The sequence below is a fragment of the Protopterus annectens genome, chromosome 9.part0 (genome assembly GCF_019279795.1).
Source record: "Protopterus annectens isolate FY-2018-M chromosome 9.part0, PAN1.0, whole genome shotgun sequence".
NCBI lineage: Eukaryota > Metazoa > Chordata > Ceratodontiformes > Protopteridae > Protopterus > Protopterus annectens.
Window position 1 is genome coordinate 797,748,944 of NC_056743.1, and position 22,000 is coordinate 797,770,943.

Sequence of the window (22,000 nt, forward strand, 5' to 3'; positions counted from 1 at the left end):
GCCTGCAGTTAAGAAGGTCGAGTTACCGGGAACAAGGTCCAGTTGTAGTGTGGCTATTTTTTACCCTTGGAGATGGGTGTGGGATTGTCCTGTAGTGACACGAGACTGACAGGATGTTATAAGTCACCACTCTGATTTTTTTTCTTTTTTTTTGTATAGTTACCATCTTCCAATATTGCATCTTTTAGTAGCAAATCCTGCAGTTCCAAAAGTTGGTCTCCGGTTTTGACAGCATCCTAAACCATAACTCTGAACCTTACATCTCCTGAATGTGGAACATTACCTCTCCTAATATGGAACAAATGGTTAAAATGTGGAATGCTTATTTGCAGCTTCAGCTAGGAAGCTCATAGAATGGTTAAAACTTATCAAAATAACTTTTAAAAAAGTGTAAAGTAATAAATAAATATGAGTTACTTCTATTTACCCTGGATATCAGTTAAAAAAATCTTAGTACTGATTGTGATAAGACACTTTCAGTGTGGAACTGCAAGGAGCACAGGCTTTTTAAGATTCAAAATGAGCAATATTCCTCCTAATGAGGAACACGAGCCGTATGTCTTAAACTGGTTAAGAGTTTCTCTTACATAGTTTCTCTTGTCTTTATTTTAGTATGCAATCAATTTCAGGGTAACTTGAGTGCACTTCGTCAGACAGTTTTGGAATATTTTGTCTGTGACTTATAAAACCTTTTGTTCTGACCCCATGTTCCCTTTTAGTCCAAGTTACTGCTGCTGACCTTGCTGCATTTTTATCTAAGTAACAGTATATTTTTTCCCTTCTGTTTGTAATGTTTTTTAACATCTTTATTAAACATGACATTAAAAAAGTGACATGGGTACACATACAGTAATAAAAAGGAAACCAAACCGTAATATTTTCCATTATTTGCATGCAGTGCATCTATTTTAAACTATTTTCATTCACTCCAACAATACATAAATTGCTCAAGTCCTGACTTCCCTTCAGTTTCACTCCTCTTCCTGAGCATTTTTTCTGCATGATTTGTTACATTTATTTGTATGTAGTTTGTTCCTTCCCTTTTCTAAAGATTCCATCTCCAGTTCTTTAATCACCTTTACAGTATTCAATACTTCATTTACAGTTGGTTTAGATTTTGATTTACATTTTCTAGTAATTGCTGTTTTGGGTACTGCGGTGGTGGTGCTGCGGTAGCGTTGTCACCTCACAGATAGACGTTGCTCTGTTTGATTCTCAGCTACAGCATCTTCTGTGCGTGAATGGGCATGCCTTCGTTGAAGGTTGTGCGTCAGGGCTGGCAGTTTGGCATGTAAAAATCTACTGCCAATCATTAGCGGACCGGAGTTCCGCTGTGGCGACCCCTAACCGGGAAAAGCCGAAAGACATGACAAGTAATTGCTATTTTGGGGAGCCAAGAGGAATAAACTTAGCATGGTCTTACTAGGTAGAAGAAATTCATCTCCTATATTCCAGCTCAAATGAATCATTTCCTAAGTTGCCATCATTTGCTTCCCCAACATTTCTGACAAAGTCATTTGTAGGAAATTTTTGAAATCTGCCAACCTCTTAAATTTTCAAAAAAAAAAAAAACAAAAAACAAAAAAAATATGTCTGTTGCAATACTTTAAGCTGAGTTAGGGTTCATACACTGCCCCAGGGTTTTTATACCACAGTATGTGCGTCCCAGTTTGTACTTCATTCTTTTAAACTGAACTGTTTCTACATTGAAAGTTTTGTGTTCATCCCCTACATGTTTTATTCATTCTGTGCATGTTTTGCTGTTTGTCTGGTTCCGTTTTTAAAATGCTGTAAGAACAAGTGATGCTGTGTATGAGGATTAAATGTAACCTATCTGTACAAAGTATTTGTAAGTAGAATTCAGACCTTGGGTTGTATGTAATAAAGCTGAACATTATACAGACAAATCAGATACCTTATGCAGAATTAAATCCTCAGGCTTCGTAAATAAGTTTTACACTGGACTGCTCCTTCTTGGTACTTCAGTTAAGTTCTAACATGTTTTGCATTGTTTAGGAGTCATGGTAGAGATTAGAATGGGTATGTGTGTGCACATGTGTGTGCTTTCTTCTTATAGTAACTGAAGGCAAAGTGAGGCGTTTAGCTCTCAATATCTGAAGCTGAGTTGCAAAGATATTTTTACTGTGCAAGTTAGCTTGGGAAATGTAAAATTTCTCTTGCTACCCAGACAAGTACACTGTTCATTTGCTGTATAGGTGTGCCTGACTTGGTACTCTGTAGAAGATGGTGAGAAACTCTCATAGAAATAGCAGGAAACTGCTTTATCATATATATATATATATATATATATATATATATATATACTTACCAGGGAAGTCCGCCTGCTATAAAACTCTTTTTCAGCTTCTGACTGCATGAAACACACTTTAAATGGATTCTTGTAAGCATAGCATGGATAGTTTTGAAGAAAACCGGCTCCCTTCCCATATTCCCAACATGGTCAGTCAGTTGTGGGTGTACCGGAACAATCCTTTACTCCTGAACTTGTGCAGCCTTGCTGTTATTATTACAACATGCTGATGCATTGTTAAACAAACAGCTTGTTCCTCTGTAAACTGTGCCTGTCACAGTGCTGCCTTTATGAAACTTCATTTCAGGAAGGTCTACCGGTAAAGTCTAGGTGGAATAGCTGCCCGATAGGCACAACTGTTTTTGGTTATTGAAACTGAGTAAGGACCAAAGAACATGGGCAGAGTAGAAGTGAGCAAGAACGAAAACATTTGCCTATTGGAACAGAAGAAGAGGGGATGGACTGGCACAGGTAGGTCAGCATGAGAGAAAGCAGTGTATACTTAATTGGGCATCTACCAATTTAAAATTGAGATACATTGTAATATTTCCATGACACCTAACCGGGAAAAGCCGAAAGACACAAACAAACTGAAGATGAGGGCAGAATTTCTTCTTCGTCTAAGTAGATTCCAGTGCAAGTATTGCATTGATATTAGATTCTTTTTTGTTTCATACCACTCTGTAGGCTAAGGTGGCTGTTTTCAGGAAGCCTTCAACATTGAGTAGCATGCAGGTGGAAGTCGTACATATTCTGCCTTTGGAACAACCACCTTCATTGCTTATGAACTGCATCCACTGTGAAACCATGAATAATGCAGTCCAGTTCTAATTGTTTATGTGCTATATCCAATGAAAATGCAACATTTGTGCTCATTTTGCCACAGTTTTTAAGTGTCTGTTGTAATTACTAGAGTACAACTTAAGACAGAATGATAAGAAATGGAGCAAAAAAGGCAAGATTTTCTAGACCAGTAAGAAAAAAATGTGTGATGTTTTTTATTTTTTCATCTGTCCTAGTAATTTTCAATTGAACTGAAAAAAATATGGAACACATTGCATTTGATTTGTTTAACATCAATTAATGACTTTTTTGTTACTGAGTTTTAATAGATAAGTCCAGGGTCACATATTATTTGTATTTTTGTTCATTCAGTTTCTTTGGTAACTTGGGTGTTGGTGAACACTGGTGTGTCACCTTTGACACCAGTCTCATTGGTTCACCATCACTGGCCTAGATAATGCTTTAACTACATAAACAGCACATTAAGGTAGAAGATGTAGCTTAATGTTGTGCTAATGACTATATTGCAGATGAGCACTGGCATGTGTTTTAGAGCCTTTCCTTAAACTGACACAGAAAGCAGGATCTTTTCATCTGAATGTCTGAGGGCCTCCGGTAATGAGTGGTGGTGTAAGGTCACAGAGTTAGCAGCAAGAAATGGCAGCAAAATGACATAGCAGTCATTGATGTATTTGCATTTAGCAAGGATTTAAGGGAAGTCAGTAGCTCTGTTGTATATTACAGCAGACCAAAAAATAAGTCTCACTTTTACTTGGGGGGGAGGTTGAGACCGGGTCGGTTTCAGTAGTATGATGTTATGTTCTAACCTGAGTGACTTTACCATTGATTGACTTATAAGTGATTGCATTTAAGGAATCTGTATGTTCATTGTGATTCACTTTGAAGTAATTACTGTTGATATTTCCTGCCTATGGAAGCTGAGGCCAGTCCAAATACCAGAGATGTGTTCATTTTCCCTGTGCCTGGTAGATGCCCTTCCTTCTGACGTTGGGGTATAAAGGGTCATTGGCCAGTGTTTTTCTTTAGCTTTTTCTTGCAATCAGAGTCCAAAGTGTTAGAATCGCTATGTATGTTGGTTGGTCTAAAGCAAGAGATCAGGCCAACAAAGCCGAGTACTGTTTATGGGAGTTCTGCTTTTTTCAATATTCTTTTTCTAAAAATTGTTAGGTGTCAGGGAACTGGAAAAACAGATCCCTGACTGGGACTTTCATTATGTTTATTTTTATGAGTCCTAAGCACAACAAGCCCAACTTTCTCCAAGTGTGCCTGCATTAACTCTGACCATTAGGCTTTGGGTCCAGTTGCCTCGGAAATGTATAAAACAGCATAGAGAGTGTCTATGACCTACACCTGCCATGGCATCTGCTGGCCCTGAGTTGAGCTCTCTTGTAAACAGAAGTAGAAAAGTCTGAAAGAGAAAGCTGTTAAAGAGCCAGAGAACAGTATTTATATCTCTGATAGCCTTCCCAGGTTTGAGTTAGTCAAAGAAGGTAAAGTGCTTTTGCAGCCCCCTCCAGTGACCGAATGTGCATGCAAGACCCTTCAGAGGCTGCCATCTCATAAGAGCTGTTGACCTCCACTTTGGCTGAGTACACCCAGGCATTAGTCTGGGTTCAGAGTCTCTAGGCAGATACTGACTTCTGATGCCTGGATTCTTACAAGTGAGGGGCAGAGAAAAATCCCTGGCATCTGTGTTCACAAGGAGATCATGGGGACCCAGATGTTCATCGTGTTTCACTGTTGCAGTCATTACGCTTGGGTAATCCTGCTGGCAGGCTACCCGCAGTCAGTCAGAGTTCCAAAGTCTAGGTCCGGCATCTGTTGCATCTTCCCTGACGTCAGTGCGCCAGGGGTATAAAAGATGCAACCGACGCCATTTTCTCCAGTCATTCTTGCCGCACGGTGCCTGAAGCAAAAGCAGTTCGCAAGTGCCGGTCGGCTGACTCCTGAGATTTTCTAAATCGAGTTTCATAACCGAAGTCTTCAATAAAGTTAAGTACCCCATTGGGGAAACTTTTTCTTGCTTCAGACCGATGTCAGTAAAAGTTAACAATTGTATTTCTTGTGGGAAGCAAATACCTCCTAAGGACTTTCACTCTTACTGTATTCCTTGCCTAGGCCCTGACCACGACGTTACTAGTTGTCAGTTTTGTGCTAGATTTAACAAACGCACTATTAAGCGTCGGTTTGATTTTGCTTTACATTACTTTGGCCGAAGATTTAACTACATTATGCCGTCGGAACAGCCGACGACTGGAATTCATAAAAAACGCAAAGACAAGGAAAAGGACAGGCATCCGAGGTCCAAAACCGATGACGAAGCCTCTTCTAGGCCAGTTGCCGGTTCGCCGGTTCTCAGTGAGGCCCTTTCACAGCCCCTGACACCAGCTACCTCAGAGCCACAGGCCGTATCCGACTCCCATGTGGAGACACCTAGGCCTCTGGAAACTCAAGGTATTGGGCCTGCGGAAACTATTCCCTCAGATGGGTCCAGAGCCGCTGAGCAGGCATCGGCTTCTTAGGGTGTTTTCAGACCTTCACAGCTTATTATTAAGTCCACTGCAGCAGCCAAGGCAAAGTCAAAAACACCATTAAAGACAAGGAAACAAGTGCAACATTCTCTTGGACAATCATCCATGCCAAAGAAACATGTTTTAAATGGCCGAAGACTTAATTACCTTGATCAGGGGTTCCCATCCCCCCTCCTGATAAAAGGCCTAGGCAAGACACTGACTATGATTCCTCTGACCAGGTTTCTATTTCCTACGATTCCTCTTCAGATCAGGGATATACTCTCCCTCCCTATGAGGACTCTGATGCAGAATAATCTATACCTTCAGCCTCTCCACCTGAGGATTATTCTTTTGGGGAAACTCTGCACACCATGAGGGAGCATTTCCATTGGGAGAGCCAGGATTATTCAGAATCCAAGAAAAGGCTCAGAGAGTTTCTTTTATTGCCTCAGCACAGGACCCTGGCTAATCCCCCTGTGCTTGATATTGTTGATGATGTTTTCTCTGAATCCAGTCTGTCTCCTGATTCTTTACCCACTGCACCAGTCAAGCCAGACAGGTACTACAGGGTCCCTGACTCTCATAAATTTCTTTATAAAAACCCTGCTGCTGACCCAGAAACAATTTCTCAGGGTCCCAAAGGGGTTAAGGCTTCTACTGCTAAAAACCCTGTCCCCTTTGATAGGGATTCTAGAGCTCTGGGTGGGGGAAAAAAGTTTACACTTCTGCTACTTTAGCTGTAAGGGCTTTAAACTGCCAGTTTCACATGCTTAAATATCAACAGTACCTGGCCTTCAAAAAATTGGTCCTTTCCGGTGTCAGACAGGCCACAAAGAGGCAGATACAGACTCCCAAGAGGCAGATCTCAGTCCCAAGGCTCCTACAGACCTAAGCAATGGGGTGCTTCAACCTCCAAAGGAGGAGAAGACAAATCACAACCTTATAGGAAACGGTCCCAATGACTTCCCTCTACAAATGCCAAACACTTACCTTTTGGCAGCACCCTTAGGGGGAAAGCTAGCACTTTTCTCACAAAATTGGCACATAATCACCCAGGACAAATGGGTACTGAATATTGTTTCTCAGGGTTACAGGTTCCACTTTCACACACTTCCAAAATCAAAAGATATGCCGGACCTGCCATAAAACCAATGGGCAGAGGCACAAAAACAAATTGCTGCTCTCGTGGACATTGGAGCTATTCAAAGAGTACCACAGCAAGAACAGGGACAAGGATTTTACTCAAGACTTTTCCTAGTACCCAGAAAGGACAAAGCCTGGAGACCAATACTGGACTCTGTCAATCCTAAATACTTTCCTGGATGTTCCAAAATTTAAAATGTTAACACTGCAGCAACTTCTACCCATACTGGGCAAAAAGGCTTGGCTAGTTACTTTGGACCTCAAGGAGGCATACCTGCATGTCCCAATCAGACAATCTTGCAGAAGATACCTCAGATTCATAGATGGCTCAATGCATTACCAATTCTCTGCACTGCACTTTGGCTTATCTACTACGCCCAGGGTCTTCACAAAATGCCTAGCACCAGTAATTGCATTTTGCAGACAAAGAGGAATTCAAATATATCCCTACTTGGACAACTGCCTTATTCAAGCAGAGAGCAAGGGCATTCTTCTAAAAACTTCTGGCGTTTGTAAAAAGATTACTAATTTGCCTAGGATACACAGTAAACAAAAAGAAATCAAAACTAGTGCGCCCTCAAGAGGTAATATTCCTGGGTGCAAGCTTAAATGCAACTACCCAGATGGCTTATCTCACGCCAGACAAGCAAAGGCAACTGACTCATTACTTTCAAATGATGGTAACAAAGACCCAGCTCCCTGCAAGAAAAATTCTGCAGTCCCTGGGCTTCATGGCATCCTGCATTCTACTAACTCTATATGCAAGACTGCATATGAGGAAACTACAGTGGTATCTAAAAAGTGTTTGCCACAACCTGGAAACAATAATAACTTTAATTCCCTGCCTACAACAGGAGTTTCGATGGTGGTCCTGGGCCTGTCACCACAACAAGGGACAGCATTTCACCTTACCCACAGCCAGGCAGACAATAACGGATGCATCGGATTATGCCTGGGGGGCACACATGGCAGGAAAATGTATTCAGGGCACGTAGCCCAAGAAACAAATGCATCTTCACATCAATCAAAAAGAGATGCTAGCTGTACAGAATGCCCTGACAGCTTTCAAGGACGTACTACATCCAGGACAACTATTACTAAAGACAGACAGTACCACAGTTATGTGGTACATTAACAAGCAAGGGGGCACACATTCCTACCCCCTCTGCAGGCAAGCCATGACATTGTGGAACACAGCACTGACCTATCAAGTACATCTGCAGGTACAATTCCTGCCAGGAAAGAAAAACACACTGGCAGACGAACTAAGCAGAAACCTCATGGATCCTCACAAATGGAAACTAAATCCACAGGTCTTCAGCATGATAACAAGGAAATGGGGACGCCCAGACATAGATCTTTTTGCCTCCCCTCACAACTGCCAACTACGGAAATTCTGCACAAGAACTTATCACTCACAAGCATGGAAAGTGGTTGCTCTATCATTCAGCTGGAAAACCCTGACAGTTTATGCCTTCCCTCCACTGCCTGTTCTTCCCAAGGTGCTCCTAAAAGTCAGACAAGAGAGGCCAAAAATGATCCTGATAGCCCCAGACTGGCCACGCCAGCACTGGTACCCAGTCCTAAAGAGCTTGTCTCAAGGCCCAGCTTGGCCTCTACCTCAAATTCCTCATCTTCTGACACAGCAAAACAATCAGATTCTGCACAGTCAACTTAGAACCTTAAATCTGGCTGCATGGCAGACAATATAGCCACTTAGACCACACCTCTCTCTAAAGCTGTTATGGATGTCATTTTAGAAGCCAGGAGGCCCAGCACTAGGAAATCTTATGCAGAAAAATGGAAGAGATTCTGTGCTTGGAACCAGGCACAAGGGCTCGAACCACTTGTTCCAAATATACCTCAGATTTTACAATATCTAACTGAGATGCTGGACAAAGGCCTATCCTTCTCATCTGTTAAGATCCATGCCTCTGCCATTTCAGCTCATTATAATACGGAACCTCCTATTTTTTCACATCCACTACTAAGGCAGTACCTCAGAGGGGCAAAAAACATAAGACCCCCCCAAGGAGAGCACCAAAACCTACTTGGGACCTCAATTTTGTTTTAGAAAAGCTCACACTGCCTCCTTTTGTGCCAACCAGCACAGCTGATATAAAATTCTTATCATGGAAAACTGCTCTGCTCCTAGCAATAACTTCAGCAAGAAGAGTCTCAGAGTTACAGGCATTAATGGCAGTGGAACCTTTCATCATTTTTCACCAGGACAGGGTATCTCTAAGGACAAACCCAACATTTATGCCAAAGGTGGCTTCCAGTGTGGCTCTTAACCAAACCATTCATTTGCCAACTTTCTACCCAAATCCCCAGAATAAAGGGGAGAGACTTCTGCGTGCTTTGGACATACACAGACAGCCACGATTCTACTTGGACAAAACAAAAGCTTTCAGAAAAACTGAGCAATTGTTTGTAGCTTATGCTGCAGGATCAAAAGGAAAGCCTATCTCAAAGCAGACTATTTCAAAATGGATAGGACACTGCATTCACTTCTGTTATGCACAACATGGCAAAACAGTGCCTAAGGGCATTAGGCCACATTCTACCAGAGCAGCAGCCACTTCAGCAGCCTTTCTCAGAGGAGTACCAACCAAAGACATTTTAGAAGCTGCAACCTGGAGTTCAGTGCACACTTTCACCAAGCACTATCACTTACCTCTGTACTCTAAATCCAGAGCAGGCTTTGCCACTGCAGTTCTGCAGGGCCTGGTAGCCTCTCCTAATCCTATTTAGGCCCAGCCACCCAACCTCAGCTTTGGGATTCAACCCAAGTGTAATGACTGCAACAGTGAAACACATAGTACAGTTGTGTACCTACCATAAATGTAGATGTTCGAGTGTATTCACTGTTGCAGTCCAGGTTACCCACCCACCACCCCCCGTTTTATTGCTGGGACTTTTCTGTACTTCTCAACTCTATACAACCTATGTGGTGTATTTGCTTGTAGATGAAGGAAATGTTTATTTTAGTACATGCGTGCTTTTTGGCATACTTTTTTTACAGCCTTCCTATTTGGGGGCACCTGACATCTGGAGCAAGAAAAACTGAAGAAAATGGCGTTGGTTGCATCTTTTATACCCCTGGCGCACTGACGTCAGGGAAGAGGCGACAGCAACCGACACCGGACCTAGACTTTGGAACTCTGGCCGACTGCGGGTGGCCTCCCAGCAGGATAACCCAAGTGTAATGACTGCAACAGTGAATACACTTGAACATCTACATTTATGGTAGGTACACAACTGTACTTTCAGGTTGCAGGTACCTGCCAGCATTCAGAGCCACAAATTTCTGATGACACAGTTACACCCAAATTTAGACCCAGGCAGCCAAAGACGAAAAAAAAAGCCTGTCTTTCATTTGCTACAGCCTCAGACACATGGACCTTAAACCAATCATACCTAGACCTTACCTGCAGGACTTATTTAGGCTGGTGGATGACCTTGTGGATTTCATTAAGTCCAGGAAGAATGACCTTGAAGAGTGTCTTGCACCAGGAATCTTTCCCGCAAAAAGGAAAAGGGACCCTTCTCCATAGGAGTCTTCAGATTCCTATTAATCAGATGAACACCTGTGGCTCTTTTTTTTTTTTTTTTTTTGAGACACTCTTCATAAGGTAATAGTCCTTTAGCAGGGAAGCTCAGGAATATCCACAGCCCAAGAAAGGGTTCAGACAATTTTTTGGTCTTCCTGAGCTCAAATCTGTTTACAATCCTCCAGTCTTAGAGGTAGTGGATGATAACTCACCCAGCTAGGTATCAACCCATGTATCATTAGATGGGTCGCTAACTGGCTCACTGATATAACCCAGATAGTCAAAGTAGGGGAATCCACCTCAAACAGCAGACCTGTAACCAGTGGTGTTCCACAGGGATCAGTCCTGGAACTTCTACTGTTTGGAATCTATTTCTCAGGAGTGCAAGCTAAAGCTAAAGGTCTGTGGCTGACAAAGTTTGCTGATGACCGCAAATTGGGAGCAGTTGTAGAATCTCCAAATGATGTCAGCATCAACTGGTGTCAAAGTCATGGCCTTAAACTCAATGCAAAAAAATGTATTATCACTCCTTTCCGTAAGAATGATGTTTCTGCTAACTACCACATCAATAACAACACCCCTAGTGTGTGCTCAGTGGTGAGAGACCTGGGCGCACAGGTTGACATTAACCTTACCTTTGATCACCATGTCTCCACAGTGGTAAGAAGGGCATTCTATATTGCTCATCTCATAAGTAAGGGCGTTGCCTCCAGAAACAAATAACCTCCCTGTACTCTTCTTTCATCAGGCCAGTAACTGAGTACAATGTCCCTTTTGGTATGTACCTTTCCAAGCACCTGCAGCAATTAGAGAGACCACAAAGGTTTCTCACAAGAAAATTCTTGGTCTTCAGCATCTGTTCTAAGAGAATCATCTGAAATCCCTATCACTTTATTCTGTTTCATACAGACTACTCAGAGGCAATCTTTGCCTTGTATATAAGGCAATCTTTGACCCTGATGTATTGGGAGTGCTGCATATCTGTAAGTCAAATGGTACACTGGTTGCTCACTCTTAATGGCCTTAACCTGGTATGTGACATTAATAGAACCTGCAGGAGGGAACGATTTGTCTTCCAGAAGTTACCACACCTTTGGAACAGACTCCTGCTTCATGTCAAGCAGAGCACCTCATCTGCCCTCTTCAAACACAAGCTGCACGATTGGATGGTTAACCGTAAATTCACCCCAGGGGTTCACAGGATGATGGTTCACAGGATTATACTAGGCAATTGGCCTGGAGGCCCTTATAAGCCTAGCCAAGAATTTCGCCCATGTTCCATCAAAGTCAACACACGTTTCCACTGTCCAGCAGGGACACAGATGGGATCCCATGGGTATATTTTCTGTTTCTCGTCCAGTCGTCCAAGTTCCATTAAAGAGGGCTAGAGAGGTACTCTACTTGACATGGAGAGGGAGTCTATTCCACAGACGAGGGAGTCTTTGGGACACAATCTGTCCTGCCAATAAGTTCTATTAATGTCACAATGGCCTTGTATGCCAGATACAGGTCACCACTGAGCACTCTGTATGTGACTGAGTAGAGGGCCAGGGCTATTAACCTATCTGTACAGGTAGATGGCAAATGCTGGAGATGTAATGTGTAAAAAAAGAGGTACTTGGCAGTATATGTTCTTGGAGGGTAATGAGTTGATAGACTTTAAGAATTCCCTGCAGAGTACTCCATCAAGAATACTGGGCCAGCAAATCAGAGTAACTAAGAAAAATTTTGATTTTTTTTTTTTTTTGAGCTGGGATACAGGATCTTAACTGCCTACACATAAGTAAGGCCTTGTCAAGTTTAATTCTGGTGGCTGCCAACAAACTACTAGAAAATAGTATTCAAAATTCATTCAAAATCTAAATCAACTAGACTTGAAATAATGTATTTATATATATATATATATATATATATATATATATATATATGTATATAAAAGAAGTGTGATCCACAGAAAAAGGTAGGAATAAATCACATAGAAAAAAATTAAAAATTGTTGAACAATGCATACAGAAAAATGTATGGAGGAGGAACAAGGCTTAAGTAAAGGCAGGAACTGAACAATTTAAGTAAAGTTGCTCTGACTATACAATATATAACAATATGTGCTCTAAAGTTAAGAAATTTGAACTTTTTAATACAGTTTGATTACATATACATAAGTGTAAGGTTGTCCATGTCACAGGCAATTCAATAAAGGTGTTAAAATTATTGCCATACAGAGGAGGAGGGATTATTGCCATGCTCAAACTAATGCCAAGATAGAGGAGTTTAAAAAAAAATCCGTCTTTCTGTCCTAATTTGATTTCAAATTTCCATGCTGCCATATTTCATCTTCCAGTACATTCGCCTCGAGTCTCTCTCTTTTTTAACAGTGTCAAACACCTAACTTTCAGAACACAGATTCCTACATCCAACATGCAAAAATCATTAGTCCATATGGTTTCAATTCCTTTTCACAGAATAACTGTCATAAGGTCCCAAAGGTGGGCTTCAAACCACACAAGAGCTCACCACTCCTACCATAATTATGCTACAATGACAGAAATTCTCTCTTGTTGATTCCCTTGATATCAGTCAAATATTTCCATTCATTTTAAATGAGGATTCATCAATAAATTTTACAGCTCAACTCCATCGCAATATAAATATGGGTCTGGTAGTCACAGTTCTCCCCATTTTCTTCCAACAGCAGTGTATACTAGCAAACCTGAAGGTTTTCATCATTCCAAACAAAACCATCACCATGATGATGTGAAATAACAGTGAAAAGGACTGCAATACACAAAAAATAGCCAGAACACTGCAAAACACTGAACTCCTGACAGTTCCACAATTTATATACAAATACGATATCACTCAAATCCAGAAAATGCAGTAATTAATGTAAGAGTTTATCAAATCTTGCCATTCTAAGTGTCTGGGCACCACTGAGTTTTCAACAGTTGTTGCCATTTTTTCTCTTTTGTTTTGACTCCCTTTTATAGCATCACCCAGTAAGACTTCGATCTGTTTTGTGGGGTAACTGAAGCTGCACATCAGAGCTTTGCTATTAAGAGAGTTTATACCTAAACTGACAATTTTAAAATACATCTACAAAGCTATCTTGAACTATATTTCTGCTGCTGGATCTATTTTCAAGCATTTTAACTGCATGTCACTCCACAGCAAGTACAAATATGACTCTGTCATTGTCCATGTTGGTGTGAATGACCTGAGACATACTTCCCTGAACTACATGAAAAGAGACATGGAAGAGCTCTCAGATCTTGTAGCCCAGGCAGGTATGACCCTAGCCCTGAGTAGCATCCTGCCATTACCCAGAATACCGCAGTACAAGGACAAAATGATTGACTAAACCAATTGGCTAAGCTTCTGGTGTCATTCTTAGGGGATCCAGTATCTGTCTGCCTGGGATGACATAGTCGACAGACCACAATGCTTTGCCAGAGATGTCCTACACCTTTCGCCCCTGGGATTCCGGATACTGGCTAAGGCTCTTGCCACCCCTATAGCGCCTTTTTTAGGCAAGGTTCAAATGACAAATTCACCTCCGTAACAGGAGCAGCCAAGCAAAAACTGAGGGTAATGCTACTCAATGCTTGAAGTCTAAATCTCAAAATGCACTCACTCAAGGCACTCCTTTAAAATGGAGAACATCAATATCTGTGCAGTGACTGAGACCTGGTTCAAGGCTCTAGAGAGCACCCGTGCATTACCAGGCTATAACTCATACCACACTTTTCGGCTATCTAACCTGGACCAGAACACCAAAGGTGGAGGTGTGTCCATATTCATTAAGGATATCCACAGCTCCAGGCTAGTAGCGCAGCATAATGCATCCAAGGTTATTCAAGTGCAACTAACTCTGGGCAAAACTGCAATCCAAAATTGTAGCTTGCTACAGATCCCCCACCATGCCCCAGGATTCCCACTTCTCTTTTCTTGATATACTGGAAAATATTAGGGTTCAACCAAACACCCTAATAATGGGTGATTTCAACTACCCTACCATTAACTGGGAAAACTACTCATGTACCAACTCCTTCGCTCAACGCTTTCTGGAATTCATAAATTCCAAGGCCCTGGATCAACATATCCACACCTCCACCAGGGGCAACAACATCCTAGACTTAGTCATTACCAACATGAGTGACCGGTGTTCCACACCTGAAGTCAACTCCTCATTGGTCAGATTCGACCATAAGCTAATCACCCTAGATATCCACATTCCCGCCCCCATCCACCATTAAGAAAACCACAGTAAAAAATTTCTCCAAAGCCAACTTCATGCTTCTTAAGACAGAAGTGGCAGACTTCATGACACCCATACAGCTGGACAATACAGTTAACGACTGCAGAATCCTACACAAATGCACTCTATAAGCACTTACCCAAGAGCATGGATCGTGCTATCCCAAACAGAACCAAGAAGCTGTCCTCCAAAAAAAGGAAGCCAATCTGGTGGTCCCCTGCCTTAAACAAACGCTACAACAGAAGGAAGAAACTGTTGCAAAAGAGAGTAAAATCCCATGAGTGGAGGAGCTCCCTGGTCAGCCTCAGTAAGAAGCTGAGATCCCTTATAAGATCCTCCAAAGCTAGCTATTAAAACAAAATCACTGATTCTAAGGGCAACCACAAAGCATTCTATAGCTATGTCAAGAATCTCAATGGCAGCACCCAGATCTGCTCTGAGTTACAGCACAATGACATGAAAATTACAGAACCAAATGATATTGCCAACATCCTGGCAGATAGGTTCAGTGCTAATTTTACCACCCTCTCACCCCCTAAAGGGCCCGTATCTATACAGGAAGAATGCAGAGTCCCTGTGATCACATTTATGCAGGTAAAAGCTGCACTCTCCAAAACCAAAAACACAGCATCCACGAGACCAGACAACATCCCAGGCTGCGTTCGACATGAACTTCAGAACAAACTGGCTCCCCATCTAAGCATCATGTTCAGTCCCTCTAGGACAGGGGTGATAGGTGCAGATCATGGAAATGAGGGTAAAATTTGGCCAGGCTTGTAAGGGCCCTAGGGTCATTAGCCTAGTAACCTCCTATGACCCTGTTATATACAGGACAAATCCCTACAGCCTGATTCCCATCCCCATGCCCCTAGGGAACCAGACCCAGTTCTACAGAGTGCTGGAGTCTCACAAACACCTGTGTAGGAGTCCAGTGGTAGATCCTGGGGTGGTCTCCACAGAATCCAAGGAAGTCAAAGGCCACGATTCCAAGAATCTTTTGCCAAATGATACCAACAGCAGAACCCTCAGTAGAGGTAGTAAAAAAGTTTACACTTCAGGTAGCCTGGCCATGAGACCCTTGAATTGTCTGTTTCACATGATTAAATGCTGGGAGACCCTCCAAGACGAGAGGGGAAAAAAAAGGTAGAGGAGATGGAAAATAAAGCTATCCAGAAAGAGTCCAGCAATGAAAAACCGAAACAACCAGGAACCAGAAAGAAGCAACCAAACAGCAAATGTACACTGGTGGAAACGAGTGCTTGACACTTTTGTGTCGAGCACCTGTTTCCACCAGTGTACTTTTGTTATCCAGAAAGAGTGCTGAATCTGGGCTATGCCAGTTGTCATGTTGCCAGGCACTTGGATGTGGTTATGATGCTTTGGAAGCATCAGACAGGACATCTGTTACAGGGTCAGTTATTAGAAGGAATGCCTGGCTAAGAGAACGGTCTCTGCCAGAGTATGTGAAAGCAGAAGTCCTTGATGCAGGGTCTTGAATTTCTTAGAGTTAAGGGTGAGGTCTACGGATTTAAATCAACCTTTAACTTTCTGTGCATTGACAAATACTCACTGGTGGTGTCAGGAGACTTGTCTGATATCCCAGTTAGCATGTCATCAGCATATAGCTAGAATGCCAGGAGGGGAGATTCTGAAGCTTTTGTGGAAGTGAAGTGGCCGCAGCGTAGAGCTCTTTGAAGCACCAGTATCCACCTGCACCATGTAATATTCCACACTGGATCATTCCATTAACCTGGTAAACAAACATAAATAAATAAGTAAACTTTAAACAAGCAGGTTGAAAAGAGGTTCTCATCCTATAGGACTACTTGAAGGAATGAGGCCAAAACATTGCAGTTACTAATAATGCTGTGAAGACCAGCAGAGGCTAAGGCCTACATTAAGTCTGTACAATGAACATAGTTCACTTGCCCATTTCTTGTTTAGCAGGTTGTTGCATGACTTGGTTGTTCAGGTACTGTCCTTTCCTGAAGCTGGGTTTGTTCTATTTTAGAACCTCATGGCTATTAGGACATAGATGTTTCATCATCCCTTTCTAAAGCTTGAAGTCTTGGGGATAAGACAGAAGTAAGCCAGTGTGAAGGTAATTGATTCATGGAGCCTTTTTCAGGGTGTAAAATAAGGGTGGTAGTTTTCTACAGGTCTGGAAAAGAGGCTTCACTTTTGATAAGTTTATTTGTTGAAAGGTGGGGCAGTGAAGGTGCTTGCATACCTTCAGGAAATGTGTTGACCACATAGAGCTATATCCAGTCTTCTTTAACCACCAGTTTGCATCTTAAATGATAAACTGGTGGAAAGAGAGTGATGGATTGTGGTTTGCAAGGCAGAGGCTAAGAACACAGTTGATAGTAGGTTGCCCATTAAGATTTGGGCAGATCACTAGAACAAGGGTCATGATGTTTAGGCCCACCTGGCAAATACACAGATGATTTTCCTCCAGCTACAGTGTCTGGATTTCTTGCTTCTACTTTGACTGCTGGAATTGGATAATCCTATGTGTGCAGTGCTGATTAATTTTCAGTAATTATCAGTGGTTCATGTTTCCAGTGCTTTTCAGCTACCTGGATGTTCCAGTTTGCATAATCCTGTGGAAGCTTTTTCTGTTCATTTTCTCCAGATATTAAGCTTTGGTCATGCTTGCTTACTTTTTAATCCCAATTGCTGTACAAGGCAAATTTCTTACATACAACTTCTCTTCTGTCTCTAGAGATAAGCTAAGCGCTGTGTCACAGTTTGTTCCTTGGGGCATTACTTGTCTGTAGAGGCAAGAACATATTACACTGAGTTCTCCAACAAAGCGTAATCTCCATAAAAAGTTGCAGAAGACTATTTATTGCAGATTGTAAAGCAAATTTTTAATTTAAATTATAGTTTTCTTGGTGGTGGTGGTTGTTTCTGGGGGGAAAATACTGTGATAGAGGTGTAGTCATTAAAAAAAGTCATGTGCCACAGCAGCTAAAAAGCCTGTGTGGTGAGGTAGACCAGAGTACCCAGTCCAGCAAGGTGTGATTTAGAATGCTTGCATTAGGTCTGGTTGTGTCTGCTGCCTTCTGAGTTAGGCATATTTGATTCATGTTTTTTCATTCAGTTTATGAAACTGTTAATGCTTGTGGATATCAGTCACCCAGAGCAGCTGGACTGTTAATAGAAGGATCCATTAACCTGAAAAAAAATTTAACTGCATTAACTAAAGCAGTGTTGGGGATTATGGCCCAGAAATACACAGGGCCATACTAGAAATTGGTGACCTAAACAAAAGAGCTTTTCCGTATGATCATGCTGCAGTGCATCCGACGTCTTTCAGGAGGATGTTGACTGTGCTCTTTTTACCTCCAGGATATTTACTGGCACAAAAAGGTTGCCAGAGCATCCAGGAGGTTCCTGCACTACAGAAGGGCAGCCAGTCACTACAGTTTCAGCCACTACCAGTTGGTCTCACTCCACCATCTCCAGATGTTCAACAAAGGCGTGGCAGTATTTGTGGCTTATTTCCACCCTTAGGGCTTTTCCCTTACCTTGATGACTGCCTTCTAGTGTCACTCATGAAAGATGGTCTTATTCAGTACAGGGGTCTTCTGTTCTCTTTTCCCCTTACTGGGGAAGGGGTCACCATCAATCTGATGAAGTCACAACTTAATGGCATACCAGACATTCTGTGCATAGGGTATCACCAAAATGAGTAGAATTTGTTTACATCTTGACAAGATGCAAAGCAAGCTGTTGCCAGACTCTTCTATTTCTGAGCCATGGCATTTGTAGTACCTTACACCAGACTACTCATGAGGGTTTTGCGGTGGACATTCTAAGCTCATGTCACAGTGCTTGAATCCTTCAGAGGAGGAAAAAATATCTCCTGGTTGTGCAATCTAAATGAAGTATGTGAATTTGGGAAGTTAACTGAAGGAGAATGTGTACTTATTCATGATCCTATGGAGATTATTTTAACCAACAATTTCATCAAGTTTGATGGTGAATATTATAAACAAATAACGGGAATAGCAATGGGGGGGCTGCATGTGCCCCCCGTGTTTGCAAATTGTGTTTTACTGAGATGGGAATTGAATATGTTGTTTCATTTACCTTTGTTTATAAAAAGTTGAAGGGGTACTTTAAGTATGTGGGCAGCCTGTTGTTGGTTTAAGAAGGTGATTCTATGCAACTTACTGAATTTTTCTTGGTATTGGAGAACAGTAAAGATTTTTTACATTTTGCCCACAATGTATGTTGACACAAAATTAACTTTTTAGATATAAAAATTTCTTGGTCACAATTGAAAGGGTTTCAAGCAAAGTTATACCATAAACCGACTTTTTGCAATTCTTTATTTTTTTCAAGTTGCCACCCCCTCCGTCAAAAAAGAGGTATTCTTAAAGGGTCTACTTTAGATAGACAAAAAGTCAAAATGTTGAATGCTCACATGAGCATAAATGCAGAAATTTGATGTTTATTTTTTTTTGGATTGCAGTACAGTGAGGATTGGAATATTTGCCCTTTCCTCACTGTAGTGCGATCTTACAGTTGGAGTATATGTTTAGCAGGGGGTGTGGGGGGCACAGCCCCACACAGTAGCGATTTCGAATGACTGCATTTACGCTCATGTGGGCGTTTGACATTTTGATTTTTCATCTATATAATATAGACCCATATTAAAAGTCTTAGAGCCTCGAGACTTACATCTGATGATAATGTTTGCTTAGAAGAGTATGACACTCAGGAACATGTTTTCAGCTAGGGAGTTCCCTGCTAAATTTATTGATGAAGTAGAAACATATGTGTGGTTTGAAAGACAAATCAGATATAAGCCATTGTTAAGTATGGTCTCTCTAAGAATGACATTATTAATTCAGGTACAGACAAAACTTTTGCTATAAACAGCAACATGGTTTTGCACTACACTTTAGATGCTAAAGGCATAGAGGACATTATATGTAAAAATTGGGACATTTTTAACTGTGAAGAAAACACGAGACCTTTGGGGGCCTTGAAACCTACTTATCTACAGAATCAGGTTGTTGGCCCGTTATGTGTAGATGTAGGAGATATAAGCAATGTAAGCAGTGTTGTTTTGTTGAGGAGAACTATAATGGGTGGCTATATGACACAATTTCAAAATGGATCTCTGATGGTAAATTCAATTGCTGTTCAGAAAGGGTGGTTTACTTTGCTTTTTGCTCCAGCTGCCATGCATTCTATACTGTGAAAACGGTTAATGCTTTTAACCGGAGAATATACCAGCACCAATATAGTATACAGAGGTTGGATAATAAAAATGCTTTGGCACATCACTCCATGGAATGTACTGGTTTTGTTAAGTTTAAATTTTTTATACTTGAACAGGCGAACATCAACCCATTTTGTGGTGACTGGAAAAGTCACTTTTTACATGGTTAAATGACATAGCAGCTAAGGTTGGATGCAGCTAATCCACCTGGAATTAATGAATTTATTTCTATTACTAGTGAACTTAAACAAAGATATAACATTGTGCAATTTCAAGGGCCCTTTGCTTAACAATTTATATAGCATTCACTACAAAAAACAAGTTATAAATTACATACATGTTTCCTATTATGTGTTTTTTAACATACTTGCGTTTATATATACATATATTTTTGTATGTTGGTTTAAAGAAGTGTGTTTAAACAGTGACAGATTTATTAAATGTACACATGCTTTATGTTTATTGGTTGTTTCTTGTGGGTGTGTTTTTAAAATTTTCTATTTAAGGATGTCTGTTTTTTCATGTAGTGGGTCTAATGATGTCTGAATGATAGAAGATGAAAGCGCTAAAACCACTGTTGTGTTTGCAATAAAAGTTTTTATATTGGGAAACTTTGTGACCTTGCCATCCAGAGTGCTTTTTTTGATGATCTCCTGGTTGTGCACTCTGCTTTTGTGTCTTGAGTTGGACAGTCTTCAAGATACTCCCTACCCTCGTTCACAGACATTCTAGATATCTCTGTCATAAAGTCGGCAGATGGTCCAAGGGATGTGATCTCAATAGGAGTTATATTTAACATTACATTCTGGACTTACAGGCAGTCTTGCGGGTCCTTCAGATCTTCCTGGATGGTGGTCTTACTCGAGTGCAGTTCATTCAGGCAATATGGTATAATCCAGTATATCAACAAACAAGATGGAAGGAGGTCTTACCCCCTTGTTTTGTAGAGATTCAGTGAATATTGAATGGGCAATGTCAGCTCACCATTTTCTAATTTCTGTGCATATTCCCAGGGTAGCCAGCTGTCTTGCGGAAATACTCTGACATTGTCTATTAATGTCCACTGAGTGTATAAGTGGTTTGGCCACTGACAGAATGTTCCTCCCTCTCTAATCTGCTTGCCTCTCTTAACTAGTGGCAGAAATGTTTGTCTGATCTCTCCCACCTAGTGAACAGAGCAGAGATGCAGTCATCCAGAACAGACTTCACAGTTTACGTTGCACTTTCTCCATTTACCGTGATGATGACATTTGTCTACAATACCAGATATCACAAAGCCAAAGTGATTTATAGTGTCCTCTTTTTGATCAGACCAGTGTGTTTGTTACTGTTTACAAGGTTTCAGATGGAACCTCATGCTTTAGGCTTTGTCTCAGTCTTCCAGCAAGTATAGCTAAATCCTCAGGCTCTTAGGTTGATGGATGGTGAAGGGTTTTCAGCAGGGTAGTGTATATTTTGTCATTGTCTCAAAAATGCTCTACCCAGAGGGCATATAGAGATAAATGGAAAACATTTTTAGTCTGGGCAGTAAGTCACAACTTGGCTCCCTTTTCTGTCTATATACTCAGTTTGTTTTTCAGAGTATTTTTGATTCAGTCTTGAGTTATTTATCAGACAAGATACATTACATTTGACTGCCATTTCCAACTTTCATGGTGTGTATGATTTATCTTTTTTAGTTTCCCATACAGTATGCAAAGTTTTATTTAAGGGTGCCTTTTTCTTGCATCTTTCTGTAACAGAACGTGTTCACAACTGGTGTTTTGTATTTTATTCTGGAGAAATTATCTTTTCTCTGTATGAGCCGCCAACATCTACAGATTTGAAGTTGTTGACATAGATGGCTCTCTTGTTTCTTAGTAACTGTGAATTCAGTAGGAAGAATCTCTTAAGTTACGAGCTCTGTGTATCCACCCTCTGGTTTTCTGCTGTGAAGTTCAACCTTCATCAGTCTGTTAAACTTCCACGTGCTCTGCAGAGATTATTTTAACCAAGGAGAATGTCTGCTACATTGCATGGACATCAGCAAGGAGCTTGGGTATTACAATGGATATTAAAGGTATACACACCCCTGTTAATATGCCAGGTTTTTGTGATATAATAAAATGAGACCGCAGTAAATCATTCAAGACTTTTCCCACCTTTAATATGACCTGTAACATGTACAATTCAATTGAAAAA